The sequence below is a fragment of the Peromyscus maniculatus genome, chromosome 9 (genome assembly GCF_049852395.1).
Source record: "Peromyscus maniculatus bairdii isolate BWxNUB_F1_BW_parent chromosome 9, HU_Pman_BW_mat_3.1, whole genome shotgun sequence".
Classification (NCBI taxonomy): domain Eukaryota; kingdom Metazoa; phylum Chordata; class Mammalia; order Rodentia; family Cricetidae; genus Peromyscus; species Peromyscus maniculatus.
In genome coordinates, this window is record NC_134860.1 from 4,289,859 (window position 1) to 4,316,143 (window position 26,285).

The following is a 26,285-nucleotide window of genomic DNA, read 5'->3' on the forward strand; positions in this document are numbered from 1 at the left end:
ATCATCCTTGAGGAGAGGGGGTTAAGACTGACTTCTTTAAGCTTAAGAACTGACTTATTCTTGAGACACTTAAAGAGTACTAAAAATAAGAGAAAGTGTTTGTTTCTCTGCTGGGATTGCGAGCCAGAGATCTGAATGCTAGTAATCTCCATCAGTTAGCTGTACCCTTGAATAAAGAAATCTTGAACTATGAGAGGCACAAAATCCCTTGTTATGAAAATGGCACAGACATGCTTCTGACAGATGCCTCCCTGTGCTTCGAGCTCGCCTAACCATCACCAGGGAACCTAACTCCTCAACTCTGCTCCCACCCTTTCCTTTCTGCATGTCCGGCTTCCACCACACACTGTCAGCCAGGTCGCCAGTCTTCATCATGTCTGGATGACTGAACTGCTCCTGCTAGGTCTTGTTGCATCTGTTCTGTGCCCTCTCCAGCCCCCACAACCACATTACCATCAGAATAATCTCCTTGAAACAAGGATCTGCCAGTCCCCACCCGCTAGCCCTTCTGTGACTCCTTCTATATGCCAGAAATTTCATCCCAGCGTGTTTTAAGAGGAAGACTAGGTGGAGGGATCTAGTGGAGAAGGATTACGTCACTGAGGACACTGACTTCGGAAGGGTAAAAGTAATACTCCTGCGGCCCATGAGTTATTTCTCACAAGAAGGTGGTTAGAAAACCGTGAGCTTGTCCCTTGAATATATCTTTATGGTTTCGTGTCCCACCATGTGACATCTCCCTCTTACACACATTCCCTCCATTCTGATGCCGCATACCATGAGATCCTCACTAGAGCCAAGATGATGCCAGTTCCATAGCCTTGAGTCCCTAGCACTCTGAGCCAAATAAACCTCTTCTTTATAAAGTGCTCGGCCTTGGGAATTTTGTTATAGCAACAGAAACACATTAATACACTTCACTTCCATTTTTCTCAAAGGATGAAAGTTAGTCAGTTCGTTTTTCTATGCCCTGGTCACCTGGCTCCCAGGCTTATTATCTCCATCAAATGTCTAACCACCAGTGATGCCCTGCCTTTAGGGCTGCAGGCTGCAGGAATATATTCTAAGAACTCATCTGGTTATGGCAAAGTCACTACCTGGAAGAATCAGGGAATTCCTCCAGAGGAAGCCAAATTCCAAGGAGTTTTTGGTGTTACTTGGCTTGTTATATATCAGCTGTATTCTGTTATGAAAATCATGTGTGCCTTCATAGTTTTCCCAATTGACTTTTCCCTTAGAAGGGCTAACAGTGTGGACTGATCTCTCTGGACATACATGTTGCTGGAGGGCTTCTCTCCAGGTTCCCCAAGCCCCGCAGTCCCACAATCCACATATAAAATAATCACTCAGACGCTTGTATCACTTATAAACTGTATGGCCGTGGCAGGCTTCTTGTTAACTGTTCTTATATCTTAAATTAACCCATTTTTATAAATCTATAGCTTGCCACGTGGCTGGTGGCTTACCAGCTTCTTTACATGCTCTTCTCCTGGCAGTGGCTGCAGTGTCTCTCCCTCCTTCTTCCTGTTTCCCCAATTCTCCTCTCTCTTTGTCCCGCCTATACTTCCTGCCTGGTCACTGGCCATCAGTGTTTTATTTACATAGAGTAATATCCACAGCACATACACATTCCAGGTATTTGGAGAACAGCCTCAGGAAAGGCTTTCTCTGGAATCAGATATCTCCCTTAGCCACTTTCAAGGACTAACAGGAGATACCACCCAGGTGGGTGCCCAACTTCCGAGGACTAACAGTGATAGCAGCCCACATGCAAGTCTCCTGACTTAAGGTAAATTCCACAAGGAGACACCACCTAGGAAAGGTGGACGTTAAGTAATAGCTTTACACAATTTAGCTCGGACCCTCCCTTTATATACCGGGACTTCCAGGGCACGGGACAGAGAAGAGAAAAGAGAATGGAAGAACTAGATGGGTAAGAACTTGAGAGGAACAAACTGAGATGGGGAAAAACTAGATTGAAGGGTTAGAAGAGAGTACTAGAGGAACGAGATGGAAGATAAGGAAGAGTCAGATGGGAAAGCCCTAGCTGGGTAAGAACAAGGTGAAAAGGACCTAGATGAGGCAGAATTAAGATGAGAGAATTAAGATAGAACTTAGAGGGAGCAGTAGATAAATACAGAGAGAAATCAGGCAAGAAAGGAGCTAGGCATGAGAACAGAACTGAAGCTGTGTATGAAGGATGTTATGCCAAAGGAATTAAAGCAAGTGGACTATAGAGCTCGGTGTGCTGAGATTCTATTTCCTGAAAATAGTCCTCACCGGTAGTAGTTCTCTCTCCTGAGCCCCTGAGATGTATAATATTAAGGCTGGTCCCTCTAATATTATACAAGACTTTAGCCCTAGCAACATGAGATCAGAGGCCTGGGGGTCTCATGTATATCACCTTTCTCACATATCACAGTATATCACATGTCCTATACTGTTCTCCTCATGGAACTGCTCTTTCCCCAATTCTTTCTACCTACTAATAATGCCTAGACCAATGGTAGCTCATCTGATTGCCTCTAGGGTGGTAGCTGGGGTGAGGAACTGGCTAGAAAGAAATACAAAGGAACTTTTTTCAGTGATCAAAACCGTTTGCATCTTGATTAGAGTGGGATTTTCAACATTCATTGGACTACATTACCATTTGCACTTTGTTTAAATTTTTTAAATGTTAAGAAACAACAACAAAAAAAGATGCTTAGAGAGTATCATTTCCTAAAACAAGTTCCCTCAAGACCCACACCTAATACAGACTGAGTTAGACATCATTCCTCAGTGGCCCCATGGCACCCTATGAATTCCTTTATCACAGAGTTAACTTGTCCTACTATACTACACAGGGTCCTACAGTAGTACACAGTATACATAGTACACAGTATACAGAGTACACAGTATATAGAGCACACACTGTCATACAGTAGTACACAGTATATAGAGTACACATAGAGTACACAGTATACAGAGTACACAGTGTCCTACAGTAATTAGTACACAGTATACAGAGTACACAGTATACCTAGTACAGTGTCCTACAGTAATTAGTACACAGTATACAGAGTACACAGTGTCCTACAGTAATTAGTACACAGTTCCTACAGTAGTACGCAGTTATTGTGTCTATCTTACCAAACTATGACCTTTAGGGTAAAAAATAAGTCTTAATGGTTGTATATCACCAACAATTATACCTTTATGGTATCTCCAGCATAACATACACATACACACATACACACACACACTTGGATTTTTTTTAGCCATTTGGACATCAAAATGAAACTTATAAGCAGAAGATGGTGTAGGTGGTTAGCAAGACAGAGAAGAGTTCTGAGATTTTAATGTAACTAAGAGGGAAGAAAGGAGGGGAGGCGTGGAGAGGGAGGGAAGGAGGGAGGGGGAAAGAGGGAGGGAGGGAGAAGAATAAAATGTAATCATCCACTGCAGTTAGGATCAGCCTTCAAACCACTACTGCCCTTGGCCCCAGCAGCCTCCCACAGCCACACAAACATAACCCACACCCCTGCTCATCTTCCTTTTAAACAGTTTAAACCAATACTTGTGTTGGGGTTGAAGGGGACCCCTTGCCAATGAGGTTGAGCTTGCCTGTTTATTCCCTCTTTAGTGCCAATGAAAGTTCCGAACAGAGGCGCCTAGAAGTGCAGCTGTGCCCCGTGAATGGCCAGCAGGAATGATAGCAAATTGATTTGCCAGGGGGGGGAAATTCTGCTTGCTTCTGATTTAGACAATTCACCCTAATCTCTTCAAAACACACGTCTAAGGGAGCTTTATCATCCCTATAATTAACTTAATTTAGATAAATATTAGTCACCAGAAATTTCACTTTATAAACTTAGCTATGGTTGAACGCTCCTAGATTCCTAACGTGCTCCAGGAATCAATGCAATGTTAACAAGATCTGACAGCTTGGCAGGTGCTCCAAGGAGACCGGGACCCTAAGAGAACCGCAGCCCAACGCCGTTCTGTCCCTTCAAGGTCATCATCCTGCACTGGTTCACATATGTATTGATCTAGATGCCTTAGCCTCGGTTGACCATCCAATTCCTCCTCGTATCGTACCTCTTCCCTTTGTCCTCCCCAGCGAGCACCTCTGCCCCGAAAAACCTGTCAAGAAAGAACGGAGACATCTTTGGTGGCAGAACAGGCTGAGACAAAGAACGGAGACGACATCTTTGGTGGCAGAACAGGCTGAGACAGGCTCGCTGGTCTCATCAGCAACTCTAAAGATCCAAACGCTGAAAACCGCAGGGTAATTTGATGTGAACTCCTTTGGCAGCACACCCTGCCCTGAGTTAGCATGAGGTTCTTTGTGTAAATTTAGTATAAATAGACCATTTGGTACAAATATTCACCACTGTCCAATTACAGAGCTCTGTCCCGGACCAGGTTGACAGAATTTCATACCAAATACTGTATGCAACATATCACCTTCCCAAAATCCAAGAATGTCTGAATGCCAAAATACTTCTGGCATCAAATGTCTTAACTATGTGATTATGAGTCTAAGCCTACTTGAATACTGAATTGATTTGTTGTAGGCATTCAATGGCATTTTTGTGACTAATTGGGCAGAAAAAATACCATGGCAGCAAGGAGTGGGACCCCGTGGTCTGATAACACTATTCCTGCCTCTTCTAAGGGAGCTAACAACCCACCAGAGGACCATCATAGTTAGGACCCAGCTCTTGGAAACCTTGCTAGGTGGTGGTCTGAAGAGCAGGACCCTGATACACAGCTATGAGAACACCCACCCAGGCCTGTCCATGGAACAAGAACCTGACGGAACAGTCACTGTCAGCCCTGGTCCCCAAGCCATCAGCTCAGAGACATAGATTCCAACTGGTCACCAAAGCTTGTTGGCAAAATATGCAAATATTGGGAGATTTAACTGAATCTCAGACTTGGTATTGAACTCCTCAGAACAGGGTACACTGCATCAGAGTAAACTGAATGACTTTTAGAAAATCAAACAAGATCTTGCAACCAGTATCTAGAGCCAAAAATCTAGTATCTCTAGTACTAAAGAGCTTCCCATTGTATTCCCTTCCAAATCATTATCATCCCCTCCCCCAACCAAAGACAACCACAATCCTGACTTACAAAAGTCTGGCGTTTCCAACTTGATTGGCCTTCCTTCCGTCCTCCTTCCTTCCTTTCTTCTTTCCTAGGTTCCTACCATCAAGATGTGTCCCCAGACCCTGCTTGATAGTGTTTCGAGGAATGAGAAGCAAACCCAGAGACTCAACACCACTCAAACGCTTCCCTATTGACCTCCCATCCCCAAGCCCACTTAATTTTTAAATTTAAGTTCACCAACTGCTTTGCCATTAAGATGACTGTTAGGTGATGGTCGGGTTTCCCTCCTACCTCCTGAAGGTGTGAGGGAGTTGAAATACAACCAGCACACACAACTCAAGAACCACATAGCCACGCAACAGTGAAAAGATTGGGGCAGGGGGATCAGGAGTTCAAGGCTAGCCTCAACTACATAGCACATTCTGGACCAGCCTGGGATACTCTCTCTCTCTCTCCCTCTCTCTCTCTCTCTCTGTCTCTCTCTCTGTCTGTCTCTCTCTCTCTCTCTCTCTCTCTCTCTCTTACACACACACACACACACACACACACACACACACACACACACACGTAAAATCAAACCCTGACAGGAAGCTGATTATGGAGGCTCTCAGAAGACTGAAGCAGGAGGATGAGGAGATCAAAGACAAGCCGGGCTACAAAATAAGACCCTATCTGAAAAAACAACAACAAAAATTAAAGACTATGTCTTCATATAGGTGTGTGTGTGTGTGTGTGTGTGTGTGTGTGTGTGTGTGTGTGTGTTTCCTGTATGTATGTCTGTACACCACGTGTGAGCCTGCTGCCTGTAGAGTTGAGAAGAGGGTAATACGTCCCCTGGAACCGAAGTTACAGTCAGTTGTGATCTGCTGTGTGGATGCTGGGAACTGAACCCCAGCCCTCTGGAAGAACAGAAAATGCTCTTAACCATTGAGTCATTGCCCTACCCCCCAAAGGATATTTCTTTACATGATTCAAAAAAAAATCAAAGTTTGTTTACAATAAATACCACGGAAATTAAATGTAAACAAATTGATTCAACTATATACCATTTAAAACTTGCAGAATGCCAATTTTAATTAAGATAAAATTCACATACCATAAGATTCACCATTTTAACCATTTTAAAATGTGCGGTTCTGGACAATCATAGGTTTCTGCAACATGCACCACTACCCAGTTGCAGAACATTTCTTTCCCACCAGATACAGTGTCACGTAGCTGTAATTCCAGCACTTGGGAGCTGGAGGCAGGAAAATCGGAGTTCAAGGGCAGTTTTGACTACACAGCAAGCTGGAAGCCAATCTGGGATATTTGGGATTTTTCCTCAAAAAATTTTTTTTTCATCTCATCAAAAAGCAGCCCTGTGGGTTGAGGATTTAGCTCAGTGGTAGAGCGCTTGCCTAACAAGCGCAAGGTCCTGGGTTCGGTCCTCAGCTCAAAAAAAAAGTAGCCCTGTACCTACACCAGTCACTCCCAATTCCTTCTTCCCTATCCCCTGGCAATAACTCTCTGAAGATATGTCCATTTGGATACCTCATATACACTATCCAGCCTTTTCTGTTTCTCTTAGCATGGTGATAACAAGGTTCACCCACTGCCCACTGAAATGTCATGTGTCAGAACTTCATTGCTTTTTGTGGCTGCATAATCAAATTCTGTAGATGTACCACATTTTCTCTATCTGTGCATCAAGAAGTAGACATATGGGTTGTGTTGTCCCTTAGGCTGTTGGAAACAATGCTTCTGTAAACATCTGTGTACAAGTTTGTGTGAAAAGGCATGTTTTCAATTCTCTTGTACATACTAGGAAATGGAATTTCTATGTTACATGGTAATTTTAACACCCTAAGGATCTGCAGATTATTTTCCAAGATGGCTACAACATCTTGTGTTGCTACCAGCAATGTGTGAGGTTCCAATTTCTCCACATCCTTGTCCGTACTTATAGTCTAATGCTGTTATTATTGTTGTTATTATTATTATTACTATCATCATCTTAGTGGGTGTGAGAATGGTATCTCATTGTGATTTGTCTCAAAATAGCACTTGTCACACAAAGCATAATCAACAGATATTAGCTGCTATAATTTTATATATACATTATATTATATCATAAAATGTAAATTTTTAGTTATACAATGCGTATATTTACACATATAATTATAAATGGGTTTTTAGCAATTTTTAAAATAAGTTTTGCCATGATCCTCTCCATCCTCTCTTGCCCGCAGAAGATTAGGCTCTATACATACAAAGAAGTGTGATAGTTTAAGATAAGATAAAAGGCCATGTGAGAAGTCTGGAGGGTAAGAGAGAAAATCTAGAAACATTAGAGAAGTTAAAGACAAAGATATGTTTTTCAGTCTTTGTCCACTAGATCTCAGTTTCTGAGAGCGAGGCGGTTAACTTCTCCAGGAAGGTTTCATCAATATCTTCCTGACCGCGCCCTTGTTTTCTGGGAAGGTAACAGAATGTATTCCAAAAGAAATAAGAATCAAGAGGCATGAGTCTGGGCTCTGATTTCCCCACTAACTCTGTAACCCTGGAGATTCACCTCGTTCCTCTGACTCTTGTGTCCTACTTGAGGGAAGTATACAGCGGGAGAGGAAGGGAGATGCAGGGAAGAAACCGAGTGGAGAAGGAAGAGAAGGTGGGAGGGAGGAAACAGGCAGGGAGAAAAAAGAAGAGGCCCCCAGGCCCCCCGTCCAGTGATCAGGCATTGCATTCTGAAATCTCTTTGCAATCCTATGGTAAGCAGCATTGTTCCTGCCGCCGTTCCCATGTACGCTTGCTAACCTTGCTGAGAGCGCTCCTGTCACGTTGATTTTAGTGAGCAACACAGAATGCCCCCAAATAATCTCCTCTCCTTGTGGACTCTCTGCCCGAGAATCAAGCACCCGTACATCTGAAGGAGGGGCAGTTTCTATGTCAAGCTCAGAGGTGGGCATGAGTGTCGACTCCCCAAAGGCCACAGGGAAGATGTGCAGAACAAAGGTCCCTGGGACGTCACTGTGCGAGCCCACAGGTTGGAGGAGCTGTGTCATCAGAAGAAAAGAGGCGGCTGCTGCCACGCCACGTGGTGTACAGCCAGCCCGTGTGCATCAAGCAGAAAGCAACCAATTTTGAAAGTGTTTCTCTTCTTGCCGTTTGCCTCTATATGCTGACAATAACTATATAAGTAAAACTATCCCAGTTACTGGGTATACAGCAGGGCACAAAATGAAGCCCCTGTACCCATGAAGTCTACAGGTAAATGGGGAAGAAATACAATAAAGCAAATAGGTGTGTGCGTGTATACATGTAGGTGCATTATGTACATATGTGTGTACACCTATGTGTGCACCTACTGAAATATAAGCGTGTGTGTGCCCACTGGTACGTGCTTTGAAAACAGTTAAAGGAACAGAAAGTGGAATAGAGAATGCGGGGGAAAGCTAGGAGCAAGTTGCTTCTACGAACAGGACATGTTGCAGATATAGCTCATTTGGGAAAGGGTTGCCTAGCGTGTACAAAGCTCCGGGTTCTGTTTTTTGAGTACCTCGTAGACTAGGTATGTGATACACACCTGTAACCCCAGCACTTGGGAGGTGGAGACAGGAGGATCAGAAGTTCAAGGTCATTTTTGCCTAGGTAGCAAGTTTGAGATCAGTCTGGGATACATGAGACCCTGTGTCTAATGAATTAATTAATCAAAGTAGTTAGAGTGAGGTTGCATTGATTAAGTAACATATAAATGAAGAATTGAACAACAGGGTCCTGAGGCATCTGGAGAAAGAGCACTCTAGGCAGAAAGAACAGTGAGAGCAAGTGCAGGTGTATATTCGAGAGGAGGAATTGTGAGGCAGCCACTGTGACTGACTCAGAGAAACCAAGGTAGGAACAGGAACCATAAGATGGGGTGAGTGGGAAGCATCGCTTGCAGGGCCCGAAGGACCATGTCCAGACGTTGGCTTTTATTCTGAGCAATGTGGTGATCTAGTGAATGATTCTTAGCAAAGAGAGACATGACTCAACTTGTCCTTGAGACAATTCCTAAAGCTACTAAGAGCATCCATAGAGGTAGTGGCAGAAACCCCCGTCGGCAGTTTGTGCGTTACCCGATGGGCTAGGGAGATGGGTCTATGGGAAGAGGGCTGGCTATGCGGACAAGAAAATCTGAATTTGAATCCCCAGCACCCACATAAAAGCTGGCATAGCCATGTCTGTAACTCCAGCGTGGGGGTGGGGAAGAGGAAGGGTAGGCAGAGACAGACAGGCAGGGGCAGATCCCGGAAACTCGGTGGCCAGCCAGAGTAGCTGAAAGGACAAGCCTTGGGTTCAGTGAGAGACTTTGTCAAAAAAAAAAAAAAAAACCTGGATAGCCCTAAAGTAAAAACCTGAATCCTTCCAGGCCTCTCTAAATTCATATTCACACACGCACACACACACACACACACACACACACACACACACCATGCATGAAAATAGATAGGCTTCCCTAAGCATAGCTGTTAGGAACGTGACGAGGAGCTGGATTCCGGGTAAATTTTGCAGGAAGAGGCAGCAGACTGTGATGCAGATGCAGTGTGGGGCAGGGTGTGAAGAAAGCAAGCATGGCTGCAGTGTCTGAGCTGAACAGCTAGAGAGGAAGCTGGGGGGGGGGGGAAGACCGGAGAGGGCAGGAGGATGACCCCCGAGGTCAGTGCTGGGTACGCTGAAGCTGTGGGGGGGGGAGACCGGAGAGGGCAGGAGGATGACCCCCGAGGTCAGTGCTGGGTACGCTGCTTGTACAACGCCTGCTGGAAACAGAGAGCCGATGAACAAACAGTTCTCAAGTAGAGGGGAGTCCTCGCGAGGGGTATAAATTTAGGAACTGATGACATCATTTCTTGGCTAAGATCAAGTGTAGAAGTTGATAGCAAATGTACAGCACTTAAATCCACGAGCCCAGGGGTCCCCGGGGAGTTTTTGTGAAAAAGAGATGTCTCAGCTGAGGGGTAAAGGCTCCCCAACACTAAGAGAATGGGAAGATAAGGAGGAAACATGGAAGAAGGCAGAGAAATGTACCCCAAGCCGGGAGGCATGTGAAGGAGAGGATGCTCTGGAAGGCAGATGAAGGAAGAGGGACTATCACAGACCATAGGAGAGCTCGAGATCACATGCACAATGACTCACTCCATTACAGATGTCAGGAGGAGGCAGGTGGCAGTCCGTCCGTCTGTCCATCCGTTGTTACCAGGAGCTGGGGCTAAGGACTAGAGTGAGCCGCGATGGATCTCAAGTTTCTTTTGGAGATTAGGAAAATGTTCTGGGGTTAGAAAATGCTGATGTGGGGCACTGGTGGCGCATGCCTTTAATCCCAGCACTCAGGAGGCAGAGCCAGGTGGGTCTCCGTGAGTTCGAGGCCAGCCTGGGCTACAGAGTGAGATCCTTCAGGACAGGCACAAGCTTACACAGAGAAAGCCTGTCTCGAAAAACCCCCCCCAAAAAAAAAAGAAAAAGAAAAAAAAAGAAAGAAAGAAAATGCTGATGTGACTGAAGTTTTGTGAACAAACTAAAAATTTAGCTGGATGTGGTGGTGTGTAGCAAGGAACCCAACACTCAGGAGGACTATAAAGTTAAGACTGGCGAGGGCTACAAAGTGAGGCCTGACAAAAAGAAAGAAAGAAAGAAAGAAAGAAAGAAAGAAAGAAAGAAAGAAAGAAAGAAAGAAAGAAAGAAAGAAAGAAAGAAAGAAAGAAAGAAAGAAAGACTACTAAATTACAAACTTTGGAAAGTGAGGGTTATGGTATATAAATTAGATGTCTTTTTTTTTTTAACTTTGCAAAAACATGAAGCCTCGGGTTTGTACTTTTGAGTGTGAAAAGTACAGAACATTTTTATGGGCTGGAGAGATGGCTCAGAGGTTAAGAACACTGGCTGTTCTTCCAGAGGTCCTGAGTTCAATTCCCAGCAACCACATGGTGGCTCACAACCATCTCTAATGAGATCTGGTGCCCTCTTCTGGCCTGCAGGGATACATGTAAACAACACTGTGTATATAATAAATAAATCCTAAAAAAAAAAAAAAAAAAAAAAGAGGGCATTCTAGCTAATCCATGTACATCAGCATTTGAGGACATGTAATGAATTAGTGCATCTATCCATTCATTCATTAATATTACTGATCATCAGCAGCTATTAACACCTCACAAGGCTTTACAAGCTTCCTGATGGAAGAAGACACCCCCACCACTTCTGAAGTCATCCTGGCCCTATGCTTCCCCAAGATCACATGGTTTCCAGCTCTGGCTGCTTATCTGCCCCACAAGAATACAAGCAGCAGAATCCAGATCATGAATTGAGTCCTGGTTCAAATAGATTTTTAAGGAATTACCACAGGGGCTAAGGGGGTTGTTTGGTAAGTTAGCTTGCCTTTCAAGAACAATTACCTGAGTTCAATCCCCCAGGGGAGCAGGGGGTGGGGAGGGGAGTAAATTACAGGACATGATAGCCTGCATTTGTAATCCTAGCACTGAGGAGGCAGAGACAGGTGGATCAATCCCTAGACTCATTAACCAGCCAACCTAGTCTACTTGGAGAGTTTCGGGCCATTAAGAGACCGTGTCTCAAGCTGGGCAGTGGTGGCACAGGCCTTCAATCCCAGCACTTGGGAGACAGAGTCAGGCAGATCTCTGAGTTTGAGGCCAGCCTGGTCTAAGAGTGATTTCCAGGATAGCCAGGGCTGTTACACAGAGAAACCCTGTCTTGAAAAACCAAAAAATAAGAAGAAGGAGAAGGAGGAAAAAGAGCCCTTGTCTCAAAAAAACAAAAATAGTTGGATGACACCTAAGGAGTATTATCCAAAGTTGTCCTGTGGTTTCCATATTCATGCTCGCACACATACACACTGATAGAGAGAGTTAGAGGAGAGGCCCTGGGGAGAGTAAGTTCAGCAAAGGAGAAGGTACAAGGGAGTTAAGAAATGAGACAAAAGGAGGTCCCTGGGAAGGGAACAACATTTTCTGGAACAATGCTCGAGTGCAAGCATCAGGCGATTCCCCCAAGCACATCCAACTGTGTGTTCTTCCAGAAATGTTATGGCAGAGAAGGGGATCTCTTAGCAGGGAAAACCTGTCGCCTAGCTTGTTACATTCAAGGGATGCCAAGACATGAGCCTGAAGCATTTCCCATCCTCAGGGAGCTCTTCCCTGAAAGCACTGCTTTCTCTGGGGGTCATGATTACTCTTCACCAATAACATCCCTACTTCATCAAAAACATCCACCACAGCACCTTTCTGTAATTCTTGAAAAACACTTGCATCTTTTTAAAGAGGAAATAATAGAGAAAACAAAGTCTATAATCCCGTTACCCAGATCTCATTTCTCTTTTTAATAGATGTAATATGAGAAGTAGAAACCTCCCCAGACATTATTCTCCGTGACCCTTTATCTTTGAGGCAAAAATTCAGACGCCTCTTATAAATATTTGAATTAAAATTCACACACAGCCCCAGGATACTTCAATTCTCCACCTTGCCCTTTATGCTTCCAATCTTGGCAGTACTTACCCACACATTGATTTCCATGGCCACGGTGCACTTTTAAAGAATGCTTTGAACTTTATCATATCTAAGTCTCATCAAAATACAGTGAGAAAAGAATATCTCTATTTTGCAGATACGACAACTGACCCAGAATGAGATTAAGTGGCCTGTCCCACGTCTCGAGGGAGATGGAAGTTGAGGTAACTTCAGATGCTGGTCTCCTCTCATTCACTGTACCACTGCGCCCCCTCGTGGCCCTCGGGAAACATTTCTGCCGCCGCCCCGCGCCCCCCCCCCCCCCCACACACACACACACACACACACACTCCCCGCAGCAGAGGGCCCCCTTCCTCCTCATAGTCCTTAGGAAATACTTCATCTGAATTATGACCATCCCACACTCTAAGTTGTGTCTTTTTTTTTTTTGGTTTTTTTGAGACAAGGTTTCTCTGTGTAGCTTTGAAGCTTGTCCCGGATCTCACTCTGCAGCCCAGGCTGGCCCCGAACTCACAGAGATCTGCCTGCCTCTGCCTCCCGAGTGCTGGGATTAAAGTCGTATGCCACCACCGCCCCTGAGTTGTGTCTTTATCAGCTCCTCTGTCTGGAAATTTAAGGGCATCTCATTATAATCTTGGTTCTCACAACCAGAAAACTTTGAGATAGGAAGAAGAAAAAGAAGAGGAGGAGGAGGAAGAAGATGGAGTGGAGGCACATGCCAATAACCCCAGTACTTGGGAGGTGGAGGCAGGAGGATGAGGCATGAAAGGACAGACTCAGCTGCAAAGGAAATTTGAGACCATTCTGAATTACCAAAGATGCCGTCAAAATGCACCGTTCAAGAAGGCCCTAGCAGTAACAGGGACTTTGCCTAGCACATGTGAAGCTCTGGGTCTAATCCCCAGGACCAAAAAAAAAAAAAAAAAAAAAAAAAAAAAAAAAAAAAAGAAAAGGAAAAGAAGGAAGATTGACTTACACAGTGGTATGCTCCTGTATGTGGTGAAGAGGTAGAGGCAGAAGGATCAGAAGTTCAAGGTCACCCTCCACTACATAGAGAGCTCTAGACCAGCCTGGGCTGTGGGATCTGTGTCTCAAAAATACAAATGAACTCATTAAATTTTCCATTGAAAATATGGTTCATAGTCAGGTATGGTAGTGCATGCTTGTAATCCTAGCAGTTGGAGAGCAGAGGCAGGAGGATTATCAAAAGAAAGCTCAAGGCCAGCCTACATAGGGTGCTCCAGACTAGTTAGGGTTACATAACTAATAAAAATAATAAAATAACTAATAAAAAGACTCTATTTTTTTTTGTTTATTTTTTTTGAGACAGAGTTTCTCTGTGTAGCTTTGTGCTTTCCTAGAACTCACTTTGGAGACCAGGCTGGCCTCGAACTCACAGAGATCCACCTGCCTCTGCCTCCCAAGTGCTGGGATTAAAGGCGTGCGCCACCACCGCCCGGCAAAAAGACTCTATTTTCAAAAATAATAATAATTCAATTTTAAAAGATACTTAAATTGAGACTTGACATAGATTATACAATAATTGCTTAATGTCAACTTTTACCTGCACTAAAAATCAAATCTCACCAAGAGCCAGTTTTGCTTATGGTGAGGAGGGGCCATATGTATACAGGATTCGTTATGTCAATTAGTCATTTATTTATTTATTTATTTATTGGTTGGTTGGTTGGTTGGTTGGTTGGTTGGTTGGTTGGTTGGTTTTTCGAGACAGGGTTTCTCTGTGTAGCTTTGCACCTTTCCTGGAACTCGCTCTGTAGACCAGACTGGCCTCAAACTCACAGAGATCTGCCTGGCTTTGCCTCTCGAGTGCTGGGATTAAAGGCGTGCGCCACCACCACCCGGCAATTAGTCATTTATGTTTGGACATAAAATAAACCTTAGGGGCAGACAAGCTTTGCCATGTGGCTTTGAGGCAGGGAAAATGCTCCCTAAAGCAACGCCTGTCTTCTCCCACTTCAATCCCCCACTCTAATTAGGGTGTCCTTTTCTGAAGAGTCCTGAGCCTTCTTACACAGGCTCAGGTCCCCATCCAGATGAAGTTGACATACAGAACCACTATTAAATAACAGTAAAATACTACAACAGCTCTCTTCTCCATGTAGATAAGGTACTATTAGGGGCTGGAGAGATAGTCCAGTAGCTAAGAGTACTTGCTGCTCTTCCGGAGGACCCAAGTTCAGTTCCCAGCAGGTAGTTCCCAACTACACGTAACTCCAGCTGCAGCGGGTCTAATACCATCATCTGGCTACCACTGGCAGCCACATACATAGCATACAGACACACACACACTCATTCTTAAAGGTAAGGACTTCTCTAATATGAGTCCCTGTGGTGATATTTTATTTGTATGTTAATAATAAAGTTTGCCTGGAGATCAGAGGTCATAGTCAGCCATAAACAGAAGTCAGGCGGTGGTAGCACACGCCCTTAATCCTGATCACATGGCAGGCAGAGTCTCTGTGTGCTCAAGGACACAGCCAAGCCTGGTTGAAGGGTTCACAACACGCCCCCCCCCCCCACGGTCGCATTTACCAGGCGGACACTTGCGCCTAGCCAATTCCGGTCAGGCCGGACACCTCCGCCTAGCAAGTTCCGGCCAAGGCATCTCGCGTGACCAGAATCCGTGACATTACATGGCTACGTAAGCGTGCAACGTGACCATGTGAGCTACGCACACGCATGGAGTAGTGACGTGACCTGGCCACACCCCCAGCCAGTTTTTAAAGCGGAGCGCCATATTCCCGGTTCTCTCTTCTCTCCCGGACTTCCATGTACTCCTGTTCGTGCTTCACAGCCGTCATGGCCACTGCCAGCTCGTTAATCATTTCTTCTAGCTTGTTCTGATGAGCTTCTGTCTCCATGTCTTGTCCTTTGGGAGCCTCCCCAATGTCAATGGTGAACATGACTATCTTTGGAGTCATGGTAGACATCCTATTACTAAAGCAGAACTTGTATGTCCCATCCATGTGGGCTGCAAACGTGTACTTCCCGCTGGACTCTCTGTCTCCTTTATAGATGCCTTTGTTATCTGGTCCTGTGATCTCCACGTCGATGTCCAGGAAGCTGCCCTCCGCCACCTCGAAGATGAGGCCCATCTTGGTGCCCGAGGTGACCCGCTCGAAGAAGCACTCCTCGCCGCTTATAAGAGTTTATTAGAAAATACAGGGATAGAGAGTGTGCAGGCCTGTGGGAGAGACACGTGCGTGAAGAGGAAGAGGAGAGAAGAGAGAACCGGGAATATGGCGCTCCGCTTTAAAAACCGGCTGGGGGCGTGGCCAGGTCACGTCACTACTTCACGCGTGTGCGTAGCTCACATGATCACGTTGCGCGCTTACGTAGCCATGTAACGTCATGTAACGTCACGGATTCTGGTCACGCGAGATGCCTTGGCCGGAACTTGCTAGGCGGAGGTGTCCGGCCTGACCGGAATTGGCTAGGCGCAAGTGTCCGCCTGGTAAATGCGACCGTGGGGGGGGGGGGCGTGTTGTGAACCCTTCACTGGTGACATACGCCTTTAATCCCAGTACCAACCATAGAGACCTGGAGGTCTGTCTAGACAGGCAGTGATGAGGAAGTGAGGTGGCTGGGCTTAGAGCCAATGAGAAGGCAGAACAGGAAGGCAATAAAGGTGCAGGTTAGACAGGAAGGAGCTCTCTTGGGAAGCTACAGTGAGGTGGTGAGCTAAGGTTAGTTGGCGGCTATTGCTCTGATCTGTACGGCTTGCACCTCTGTATTTGGTTCTGTGTTTCTTATTAAGACTGTTTAGAAATTTGTCTACAAGTCCCCCTCTCTGCTGAGTACCAAAAGGAAACCAAAGCCCGTGAGCTTGGAAAATGGTGCTGCCGAATGGAGACCACCGCTGGACAAACCTTCAGAACCACCCAAGCCCCTCTCACCCCATGCCAGCGGATGTTAATGACGGGATAGAAGAGGATGTTGGATCTGCTTCTCTGACCAAAACTACTTGGTTGTCTGCTGTCTTTCACTCTTGTTATGAAATACTCTCAAAAAAAACCCTGGACCAAAAGATCGTAAGACCTGCTGGTTTTTATCTGATTCCCACTGACATATGCTTAGCTTTGTTTTGAAGACTGTTATTTTATGTGAATTAGTGTTTTGCCTGCATGTATGTATGTGGACTTCACATACGCCTAGTGCTTGCAAAGGCTAGAAAAGAGTGTCAGATCCCCCTGGGAGCAGTTAAAGATGGTTGTGAGCTGCCATGTAGGTGCTAGGAACCAAACTTGGGTCATCTGTGGAAGTTATAAGTGCTCTTAAGCACTGAGCCATCTCTCCAGCCCCTACACTTATCTTTTAAAAGGATGTTATTTAGAGAGCTGGGTGCGTGCCTTTCACCCCAGCATTCAAGAGGCAGAGGCAGGTGGAACTCTGAGTTCCAAGACAGAGAATGCTACATAGAGAGACCCTGTTTCACTGTCCCTGCCCACAAAAAGGGATGTTATTTAGCTTACAGGGGAGGAGGGCTATGATGATACCACCCCACCTTTCTTCAATGTCTAGTCTGAAAACAAACCCCAAACTCAGATTTCTATTCTTTTTCTTACGATGACTTCTTTCTTAGTCCTGATTAATGAGCATGAAAAGCCATTTCTCCAAGTCTGTCTGCTACAGAAGGCAGGCTTTGCTGGCCTGTCTGCCTCATCTGATTGTACTGTTCCTGGCTTTTAGAAGGCCAGCCTGAAAAATACGCCTAAGAAAAGCTGCTGTCACCCTATGCTGGACCAGCTCACTGGAGAGCTTCTCATTACCTAGCAAGATGCACTTGTCCTTGGCTAACAGATATCCTAACTTTTTAACACATATGCCTAGACTCAGCATTTTGTAGCTCTAACATCTGACGTCCTCTCTCTCAGCAGCTGGCATGTGTTAAGCTGCACTGGAGGCCTGGGGAGAGTATGGAAGTGTGAACTGCAGCACCTCCGTCCACTTCCCAGACAGAAATGAGGGTGTTTGAAGAGCCCACCCACCCACCCAGAGAGGTGAGGGGTGGGTTTGCAAGAAGGCTGAAGCATATTCTAGATACAGGCATTTCAGCCGTTACCATGATTTCTACATGGTGCCAAGAGCTGTACAGATTGTCCCCTACTCATAATACAAATCTACCACTTAAGGTCCAGCAATGGGGGACAGCACCTCATTGTTGAATGAACCCTGGTATTAATTTGCTCATATTTTCCTAGCATGGGCAAAGTTTTCAATGTCTACGAGGCTAGGATATGGGTATCTTTCAATCTGTAGCTTTCAGATGAGAAAACAGATCTAGAGAACTTCTGTGACTTCTAAGCTGCCAGCCATCGGGTGGAGGGGCCCAGTTCTGCTGGGTAATCAGTGTTAAGATGCTGTCTTAGTCTGTCAATCGACAGAAGGGAAAAACATCCTTTCCAAGCACGTTCTGAGAAGCAGTACTCAAGAGCCAGGCATGGTGATGACATATGCCTATAACCTCAACATTTGGGATGTAAAGGCAAGAGGATCAGAAGTTCAAAGTCATCCTCAACTACATAAGAGAATCCAAGCCATCTTGTGCTATATGAGACCTTATCTTTAAAAATTAAAATTAAAAAAAAAGTGGGGGCTGGAGAGATGGCTCAGTGGTTAAGAGCACTGGCTGCTCTTCCAAAGGTCCTGAGTTCAATTCACTGCAACCACATGGTGGCTCACAACCATCTGTAATGTGATCAGGTTCCCTCTTCTGGTGTGCAGGTATACATGCAGGCAGAACACTGTGTACATAATAAATAAATCTTTAAAAAAAGAAAACAAATGCTAGAGAAATTGCTATCAGTACAGCTCTTGACTCAAAAACAGGAAGGCCTGAATTCAACCCCCAGAACCCATGCAAAGATGCCATATGTGTGGCACATGTGTGCATTCGATGAGGACAGGGGACTCCCTCAACTGGCCAGCTAGCCTAGCTCCGTGAGCTTTGGGCCAGGAAGAAACTGTTTCAAAGGAGGTGGGTAGCACTTCAGGAATGACACTAAGGTAGTTCTCTGGCTTCCACATGTGTGCATTTATGCACATGATCTCCCCACACACACACACCAACACATACACACCAACACAGATAGACCCACGCATACATAAATATTCACATATGCATTTAAACATTTTAAAGTTTTTAAAGTTTTGTTTTTACTTTATGTGTATAAGTGTTTTGCCTGTGTGTGTGTGTGTGTGTGTGTGTGTGTGTGTGTGTGTGTGTGTGTGTTGGTAATCTAATTGTACTGAAATATTATTTTGATTGTATGTTAATAAATAAAGTTGTCCGGGGGTCAGAGCTATTAGAGCCATAGCAAGAGTGTGGCGGTGGTGGCACACGCCTTTAATCCCATAGATATCTGTGTGTTCAGGGATATAGCCAGCATTGGAGACATATGCCTTTAAGACCTAGGGGGCTGTACATTCAGACAGTGACGAGGCAGTCATGTGTTTGGGTTTACAACCAATGAGAAGGCAGAACAACATACTATAAAAAAACGAACAGACAGGAAGTAGGTCTCTTTCGCGAAGCTGGGACAGCAGGAGGAAGGGTGAGATTTTAGCTCTGAGCTCTGACCTCTCAGCTTTCTCTTTTACATTGTTTCTGTGTTTCTTATTTAATAAGACGGTTGGTTACATTAATATCTGGCGCCCAACGTGACAAGAATCCATTAAAAACCGCTTGGCTTGACGGCAGGTCCGCTTTCCCGCAAGGGCGGCAGGCGGCGGCAGGCGGCGGCGGAAGCGGCAGGAAGCGGCCGGCGTCCTAGTCCGAGCCGCCGGCTTCCTAGTCCGAGCCGCCGGCTTCCTAGTCTGAGCTGCCGGCTTCCTAGTTCAGGTGGCAGCTTCTAGCCCGGGCCTAGGTCTGTGAGCAGCTTGCTTAAAGCCGGTGCTACAAACAACTCAGACCTGCCCTGCCGAACAGGGCCCTGCCTGTAAATCCAACGCACGTGGTCGGAGCTTAAGGAAGCCAGACCCAAGCCTTGACTTGGCACAAGAGGGAACACGTGGCTGGATTTCAGCTTTAGCCGGCTACGCTTTCTTGTGCGTTCTCTCTTCTCTCTCTCTCTCTCTCTCTCTCTCTCTCTGGATTTACACCTGGGACACTAGGTGGCTGCTTTGAAAATCCCCTCGGATTTCTACTGTTCTACGCAGATTTGGTAAGTCATAACATATCAGATGTTTTAAAGGAAACTATCTAAAAGAGAATTTTTTCCACATTAAAAAACAAATGGGTTTTATGTGTACATTGGAAGAAAATTGGTTTTTGTTTGAAATTTTAGGCAGTCTGATAATGGAACAACTATATAATATTAGTATTGGTGGAATTATGCACCTTATCACTATACTAATTCACATTTTAATATTTAAAAAGATAGTCAATTTAAGTGCCAGGATAACAGCTTTAGAAGAACTTGTTAAACCTGTAAAAATTCAGACAGAAGAAATTAACAGTGAAGTTGTTTCAAGTCAGGATCATAAGGTTGCAGAAAGAAAGCCTGTTTTCACACAGTCACCCTTAATTTATCCTATAACCGTACAGCAGATGCCTGATCAAATGGCTACACAAAATAATTGGGCTCCAATTGAAATGTTGGATTTAAAAAGGTTTAAGGAGGCAATAGTATCTTATGGCATGCATTCCCCATATGTAAAGCAAATGTTAAACTCTTGGTCAACATATAATAGGATAGTACCACAGGACTGGCGGGACCTTGCACAAGGTGTTCTGGAACCCAGCCAGAGACTTCAATTTCTGACTTGGTTTAAGGAGGAGGCTAAAAACATAGAAAAACAATGGAGAGATAAAGGAATACAAGTTTGCCAGGATCAGCTTATTGGCGAAGGCCAATATGCTTCAGCACAAGCACAATGTTTATATGATGTCCAAACCCTAATTTTATGTCGAACGGCAGCCTTGAATGCATGGGACAGAGTTGAGGAACCAGGAAAAAAATCTGAGTCATTTACAAAGGTGATGCAAGGCCCAAAAGAGTCTTTTACAGATTTTTTACAAAGACTGCCTTCAGCAGTAAAGAGAATGGTCTCGGATTCAGAAGCTGGTAAGGCAATAATTGAATCTTTGGCCTTTGAGAATGCGAATGCAGCATGCAAAAGAATAATCAGGCCATTAAGGGCAAGATCTGCACCTATGGAAGATTGGATTAGAGAAACAATTAATGTTGAGGCTGATGAGCATGATGATACGTGGGTAGGAGAAGTAATTTCAAAAGGTTTGAGGAGTGTTAGATGTTTTGGATGTGGAAAGCAAGGACATTTGAAAAGGGACTGTAGACAGGTCATTCCCAGAAACAATGTTTCTTCAAGGAACAATGGCAGCAGAATGCCCCTTCCTTCTGGAGTATGCAGAAGGTGTGGTAAGGGAAAACACTGGACCAACAAATGTAGATCAACAAAGGACAGACAGGGTAATCCTTTGCCTCAGTCTTCAGGAAACTCCCAGAGGGGCCTCGCGCAGGCCCCCAGTGCAAATCCAGTTCAAACCTTTCCGGCAGCCATAGAGGAAATGCCTGCTCTGGAGAGCGATTAAATAACCAAATGCCTATTGGAATAAATCATGCTGGTCAGGATGATGAAACAGAGAGAATAGAAAATTCAGGAGAAAACATAAAGAAAATTTTTTGGCAAACTTCTATTAATGAACAAAGACCAAAATTAACGATAAAAATAAATGGTGTTTTGTTGTTTGGTCTGGTAGACACAGGTGCGGACGTTACCATAATTGCACCAGAATTTTGGCATCCAACTTGGCCTCTTCAGGAGGTAAACGTTCAACTGTTAGGAATTGGGACATTATCTCAGGTGAAACAGAGTGCAAGATGGCTCGAATGTATAGGTCCAGAAGGACAGAGAGGAAAATTAAAACCATATGTGGCTAACATAACTATGAACCTGTGGGGTCGAGACTTGTTGCAACAATGGAATACTCAGATTAACATCCCTCCAATCTCAGAAACAAATCATAAACTAGCACATGTTACTGAGAGAAATATTAGAAGATATTGTTCTAATGAGTGGTCACCAGCCATCCATATTATACAAGAACAGGGCACAATAACTGATGATCTTCCAAAGACACCAACAGCTCTACCTTTAAAATGGTTAACAGACAAGCCTGTATGGGTCCAACAATGGCCTTTAACAACAGAGAAACTCCAGGCTTTAGAAGAGCTGGTAGAAGAACAGTTAAATGCTCAGCATATTGAACAGTCAACCAGCCCTTGGAATTCTCCTGTATTTGTTATTAAGAAGAAATCTGGTAAATGGAGAATGGTAACAGACCTTAGAGCAATTAACAAAGTAATTCAGCCAATTGGCTCTCTACAATCTGGGATGCCTTTGCCTGCTCTGTTACCAAAAGGATGGCCTCTCATAGTTATTGATTTAAAAGACTGTTTCTTTTCAATACCCTTACAAGAAAAAGACAAAGAAAGATTTGCTTTTACAGTGCCTACTTATAATAATTCTCAACTGGTTAAAAGATTTCAATGGAGGGTCCTCCCTCAGGGAATGTTGAATAGCCCAACTCTGTGCCAATATTTTGTACAAAAGCCATTGGAAGTGGTACGTAAAAAATTTCCTAAATCTATAATTTATCATTATATGGACGATATTTTACTAGCTGACTCAAATGCAGATACTTTAGAAATAATGTTTGAAGAAGTAAAGAAAATCTTGCCTTGCTGGGGATTACAAATTGCTCCTGAAAAGATACAAAGAGGAGATTCTATTAATTATTTAGGATATAAAATAGAGCTACAAAAAATTAGACCCCAAAAGGTGCAAATTCGGAGAGATAGACTACAGACTCTTAATGACTTTCAAAGATTATTTGGAGATATTTCTCATCTACAAACTATTGTTGGGGTAAAAAATGATGAACTGACTAATTTGTTCAAAACCTTAGAAGGTGACAAGGACTTAAATAGTCCAAGAGAATTATCACCTGAAGCTGAGAAAGAATTGGCCTTGGTAGAAAAGAAAGTGCATGAAGGACACGTGGATCATATTGATCCAAAGCTGGATTGCATTTTGGTTATTTTACCTTCTAGGCGTTCTCCTACTGGAATATTAATGCAGAGGGAAGATATTATATTGGAATGGATATTTTTACCAAATAAACCAAATAAAAAATTAAAAACTTATGTGGAAAAAATCTCTGACTTGATTTACAAAGGAAAATTGAGACTTCGTCAATTAGCAGGCATAGACCCAGCAGAAATTGTCGTACCATTAACTAAGGAGGACATTGAAAAATTATGGACAGAAAGTGAACCTTGGCAAAGAGCTTGCAGTAATTTTTTGGGAGAAATTAACAGCAAATATCCCAAAAGCAATAGAATTGATCTTATAAAGAGAGCTGATTGGATCTTTCCTCGAATTGTACGGCAAAAACCCATATCTGGAGTTCGTACATTTTATACAGATGCCAACAAAGAAGGAAAGGCAGGTTACAAATCAGAAAATTTAAGTAAAGTGGTTCAAAGTCCGTATAATTCAGTGCAAAAATCAGAATTGTATGCTATTCTGTTGGTATTAATGGATTTTTCAGAACCTCTCAACATAGTAACTGACTCTCAGTATGCTGAAAGAGTGGTGTTACATATTGAGACTGCAGAATTTATCCCTGATGCTTCAGAATTAACTTCACTATTTATTCAATTACAAGATACAATCAGGAAAAGGAATCATCCTTTATATATAACTCACATTCGATCCCATACTGGTCTACCAGGCCCTCTAGCACAAGGCAATGATGAGATTGATAAATTATTGATAGAAAATGTGCTGGAGGCCTCAGAATTTCATAAAAAAACATCACGTTAATAGTAAAGGTTTAAAAAAGGATTTTTCCATAACCTGGCAACAAGCCAAAGAAATAGTAAAGAAATGTCCTACTTGTTCCTTCTACAATCAGACGCCATTACCAGCAGGATGTAACCCAAAGGGTACTCAGAGAAATGAAATCTGGCAGATGGACGTGTTTCACTTTGCAGAATTTGGAAAATTGAAATATGTACACCACACTATCGATACTTATTCAGGATTTCAATGGGCAACTGCTTTGAGTTCTGAAAAAGCTGATTCTGTAATCACTCATTTGCTAGAAGTCATGGCCATCATGGGTATACCTGCACAAATCAAAACTGACAATGCTCCATCATATGTCTCTGTTAAAATGAAACAGTTTTTTGCTTATTACAATATAAAGCATATTACAGGCATACCACATAATCCTACAGGTCAAGCAGTTATAGAAAGATCAAACAGAACTCTAAAGGATATGCTAAATAAACAGAAATGGGTAACAAAACCCCCCAGAAATAGACTGCATAATGCTCTTCTAACTTTGAATTTTCTGAATGCCAATGAGAAAGGAACAACAGCTGCAGAGAGACATTGGATAATAGAAAAAACTACAGAATTAAATCAGCCTATATACTTTAAGGATGTGCTGACCTCAGAATGGAAACCAGGGTATGTATTACATTGGGGACGAGGTTTTGCTTTTGTTTCTACAGGAGAAGATAAGCTGTGGGTACCATCAAAATTGATAAAGGTTCGATTTGAACAAGAGAGACCTCTTAATTAGAGGAGGTGATAGTTCATCAACCAGCATGAACATCCAATTTAAACTAACCGGTATCAATAACACATGCCTTTTCATTTAATCAGATAATAACTTGTCAAAAGGAAACATCCCCAAAATTAGTCTTGGGGAAAGGTTTTTGTTTTTGTCTTTTAGGAGAATGAAGGTTAAGGAATTTGAAGAACACTGGACAAATGAGACAACTGAAGAAAAGGGACAAATCATCTATCCCAAGAAACAGAGTGAAACGGTGTATGGGTATATATTATCTAAAAAATTTTTATGTCTTCCTAAATGTTTGTTTCTGCTTTTCTCTAAAGATTTAACACTATTGGTTTTCTAATAGTCCCAGTTCAATTAAAATTTAAAGCTGACTTTGGAGTTGGAGAATGGCTCTCTCCTTCTTTAAAATCAAGCATGTTGTTAAAAGGAAAATGCAAACTCCCTGTATCATGCCAGAATAAGAGCCATCTTCTGCTATGGTACAGGACAAAAGCAAAATTAATTAAGGGACTATTCTATTACTAATCTCAACTCTTTTGATTCTATTCTGATTCTTTAAACTTTTCTTAAAGTATAAATTTTATATCAAAATTTACAAGATTAATATATATATACATTTTAAACTTTGTTAAGATATGAATGGTCACATAGAGTACTAACTAATTCTAGAAAAAAGGCTAGCTGCATATATATGTTTTTGTGTTCGAGTCTCTTATCAGTTTTCTGCAGGAAATCACGGCCAGGCCTAACATCAACTGAAGTCTCCAGAAAGAAGATGGGGCCCCACAACAACAACAATTCCACGTGGACAATAATAATATCATTAAGCTGACAAACATCATCCACAGATCAGCTTTGAACTACAAGGTGCTCAGAGCAATTTTGAGATGACTAGCTGAGATGATCCAGTCTCAAAGACTACTTGAATAAGGACTTGAGATAAACCCTGAACTTTGGCATTATACACAGACTGGATAATGAAGGATATAGTTACCTCTCCTAGAATTTGACAATTAACCTAAAATTTTTCTTTCAGGATAAAGAAAACTTCGCCCATACCCAGCAGGAAGCAATTTTAAGAATACGACGCCCACATTCCCAAAGAGGTGGTGTGGGGCGGGTGGTTTTTTGGTCTTTTTAATGGGTTTTGGGTCTGGGATAATTTTCAGTGTTTAGGGGGGTTGGTTACAAGTTATTGTCAAGGGTTAGGAAAAAGGCTAAGCAAAGGAGATTAGATTTAAGGTTCTTGTTTAAAAAAAAGAAAAAGAAAGAAAGGAAAAAGACAATTACTAATTTTAAATACTTTACATTGGATTGGATTGTTTTATATTGTATACAAATTTGAAACTGATATTGTTAGAAAATGCTATATGTATATTTCTAATTGTATTTATACCATTCATTTAACAATGTAATGCAAATTTCTGATCCTTGAATGTTATTATTATCAACTATTAGGATATAAAGAAATGAAAGCTAGTAGTTAGACATTATAATAGAACTTGTAGTCATATTAGATATGTTTTAAAAATTGAGCAGAGATGTTTTAGACAGGTCATCTTCAAATCCTTCAGAGATCTACAGAATATGGCATTTAAAATGTTTTAATAGCTTAGAAAATTTTTCTTTTTTGAGACATGTCGGCTCCTGGCAGTACCAATCTACTTTAGAGAAAATATGGGCATTGAAGAAACTGCATATGGAGTCAACTTTCATTTTGGCAAAAGTTAGCCACTGGACAACAAAGTATCCTCGAATCAACAGGACAAAATGGACAGACAGATCACGAAACAAGGGACTACTGATTCTTGCCAAAACAAGTGTGGTTATGGCTTTATCAAAAGGCATCTTCTGAGGCCAGGACAATATGGCCCCATCCCTGAAGTGGCCTTCGCATCCGAAAAAGGTACAGTGCCCTTTTCTTCGAAGGCAGCTTAACAGGCAGAGGGCCGATGGATTCTGTTGTACAATGGAACAGCAGCTGAAAGCTCATGCCTCTCAAAAGTAGACTGGCATTTAATAGAGGGATGTGGAGAAGAAGGGAATGC

The 26,285-nt window shown here is 43.1% G+C and overlaps 1 protein-coding gene and 1 pseudogene across 1 annotated transcript in view; both read right to left on the reverse strand.

Annotated features, from left to right (window-relative positions):
- The window catches only part of Cacna1d (calcium voltage-gated channel subunit alpha1 D), a 462,187-nt gene that overhangs the window by 404,113 nt on the left and 31,789 nt on the right, over positions 1–26,285 (reverse strand). The gene's annotated exons all lie outside the window — the stretch shown is intronic.
- Positions 15,341–16,521, reverse strand: LOC102912579 (transmembrane emp24 domain-containing protein 2 pseudogene; annotated as a pseudogene).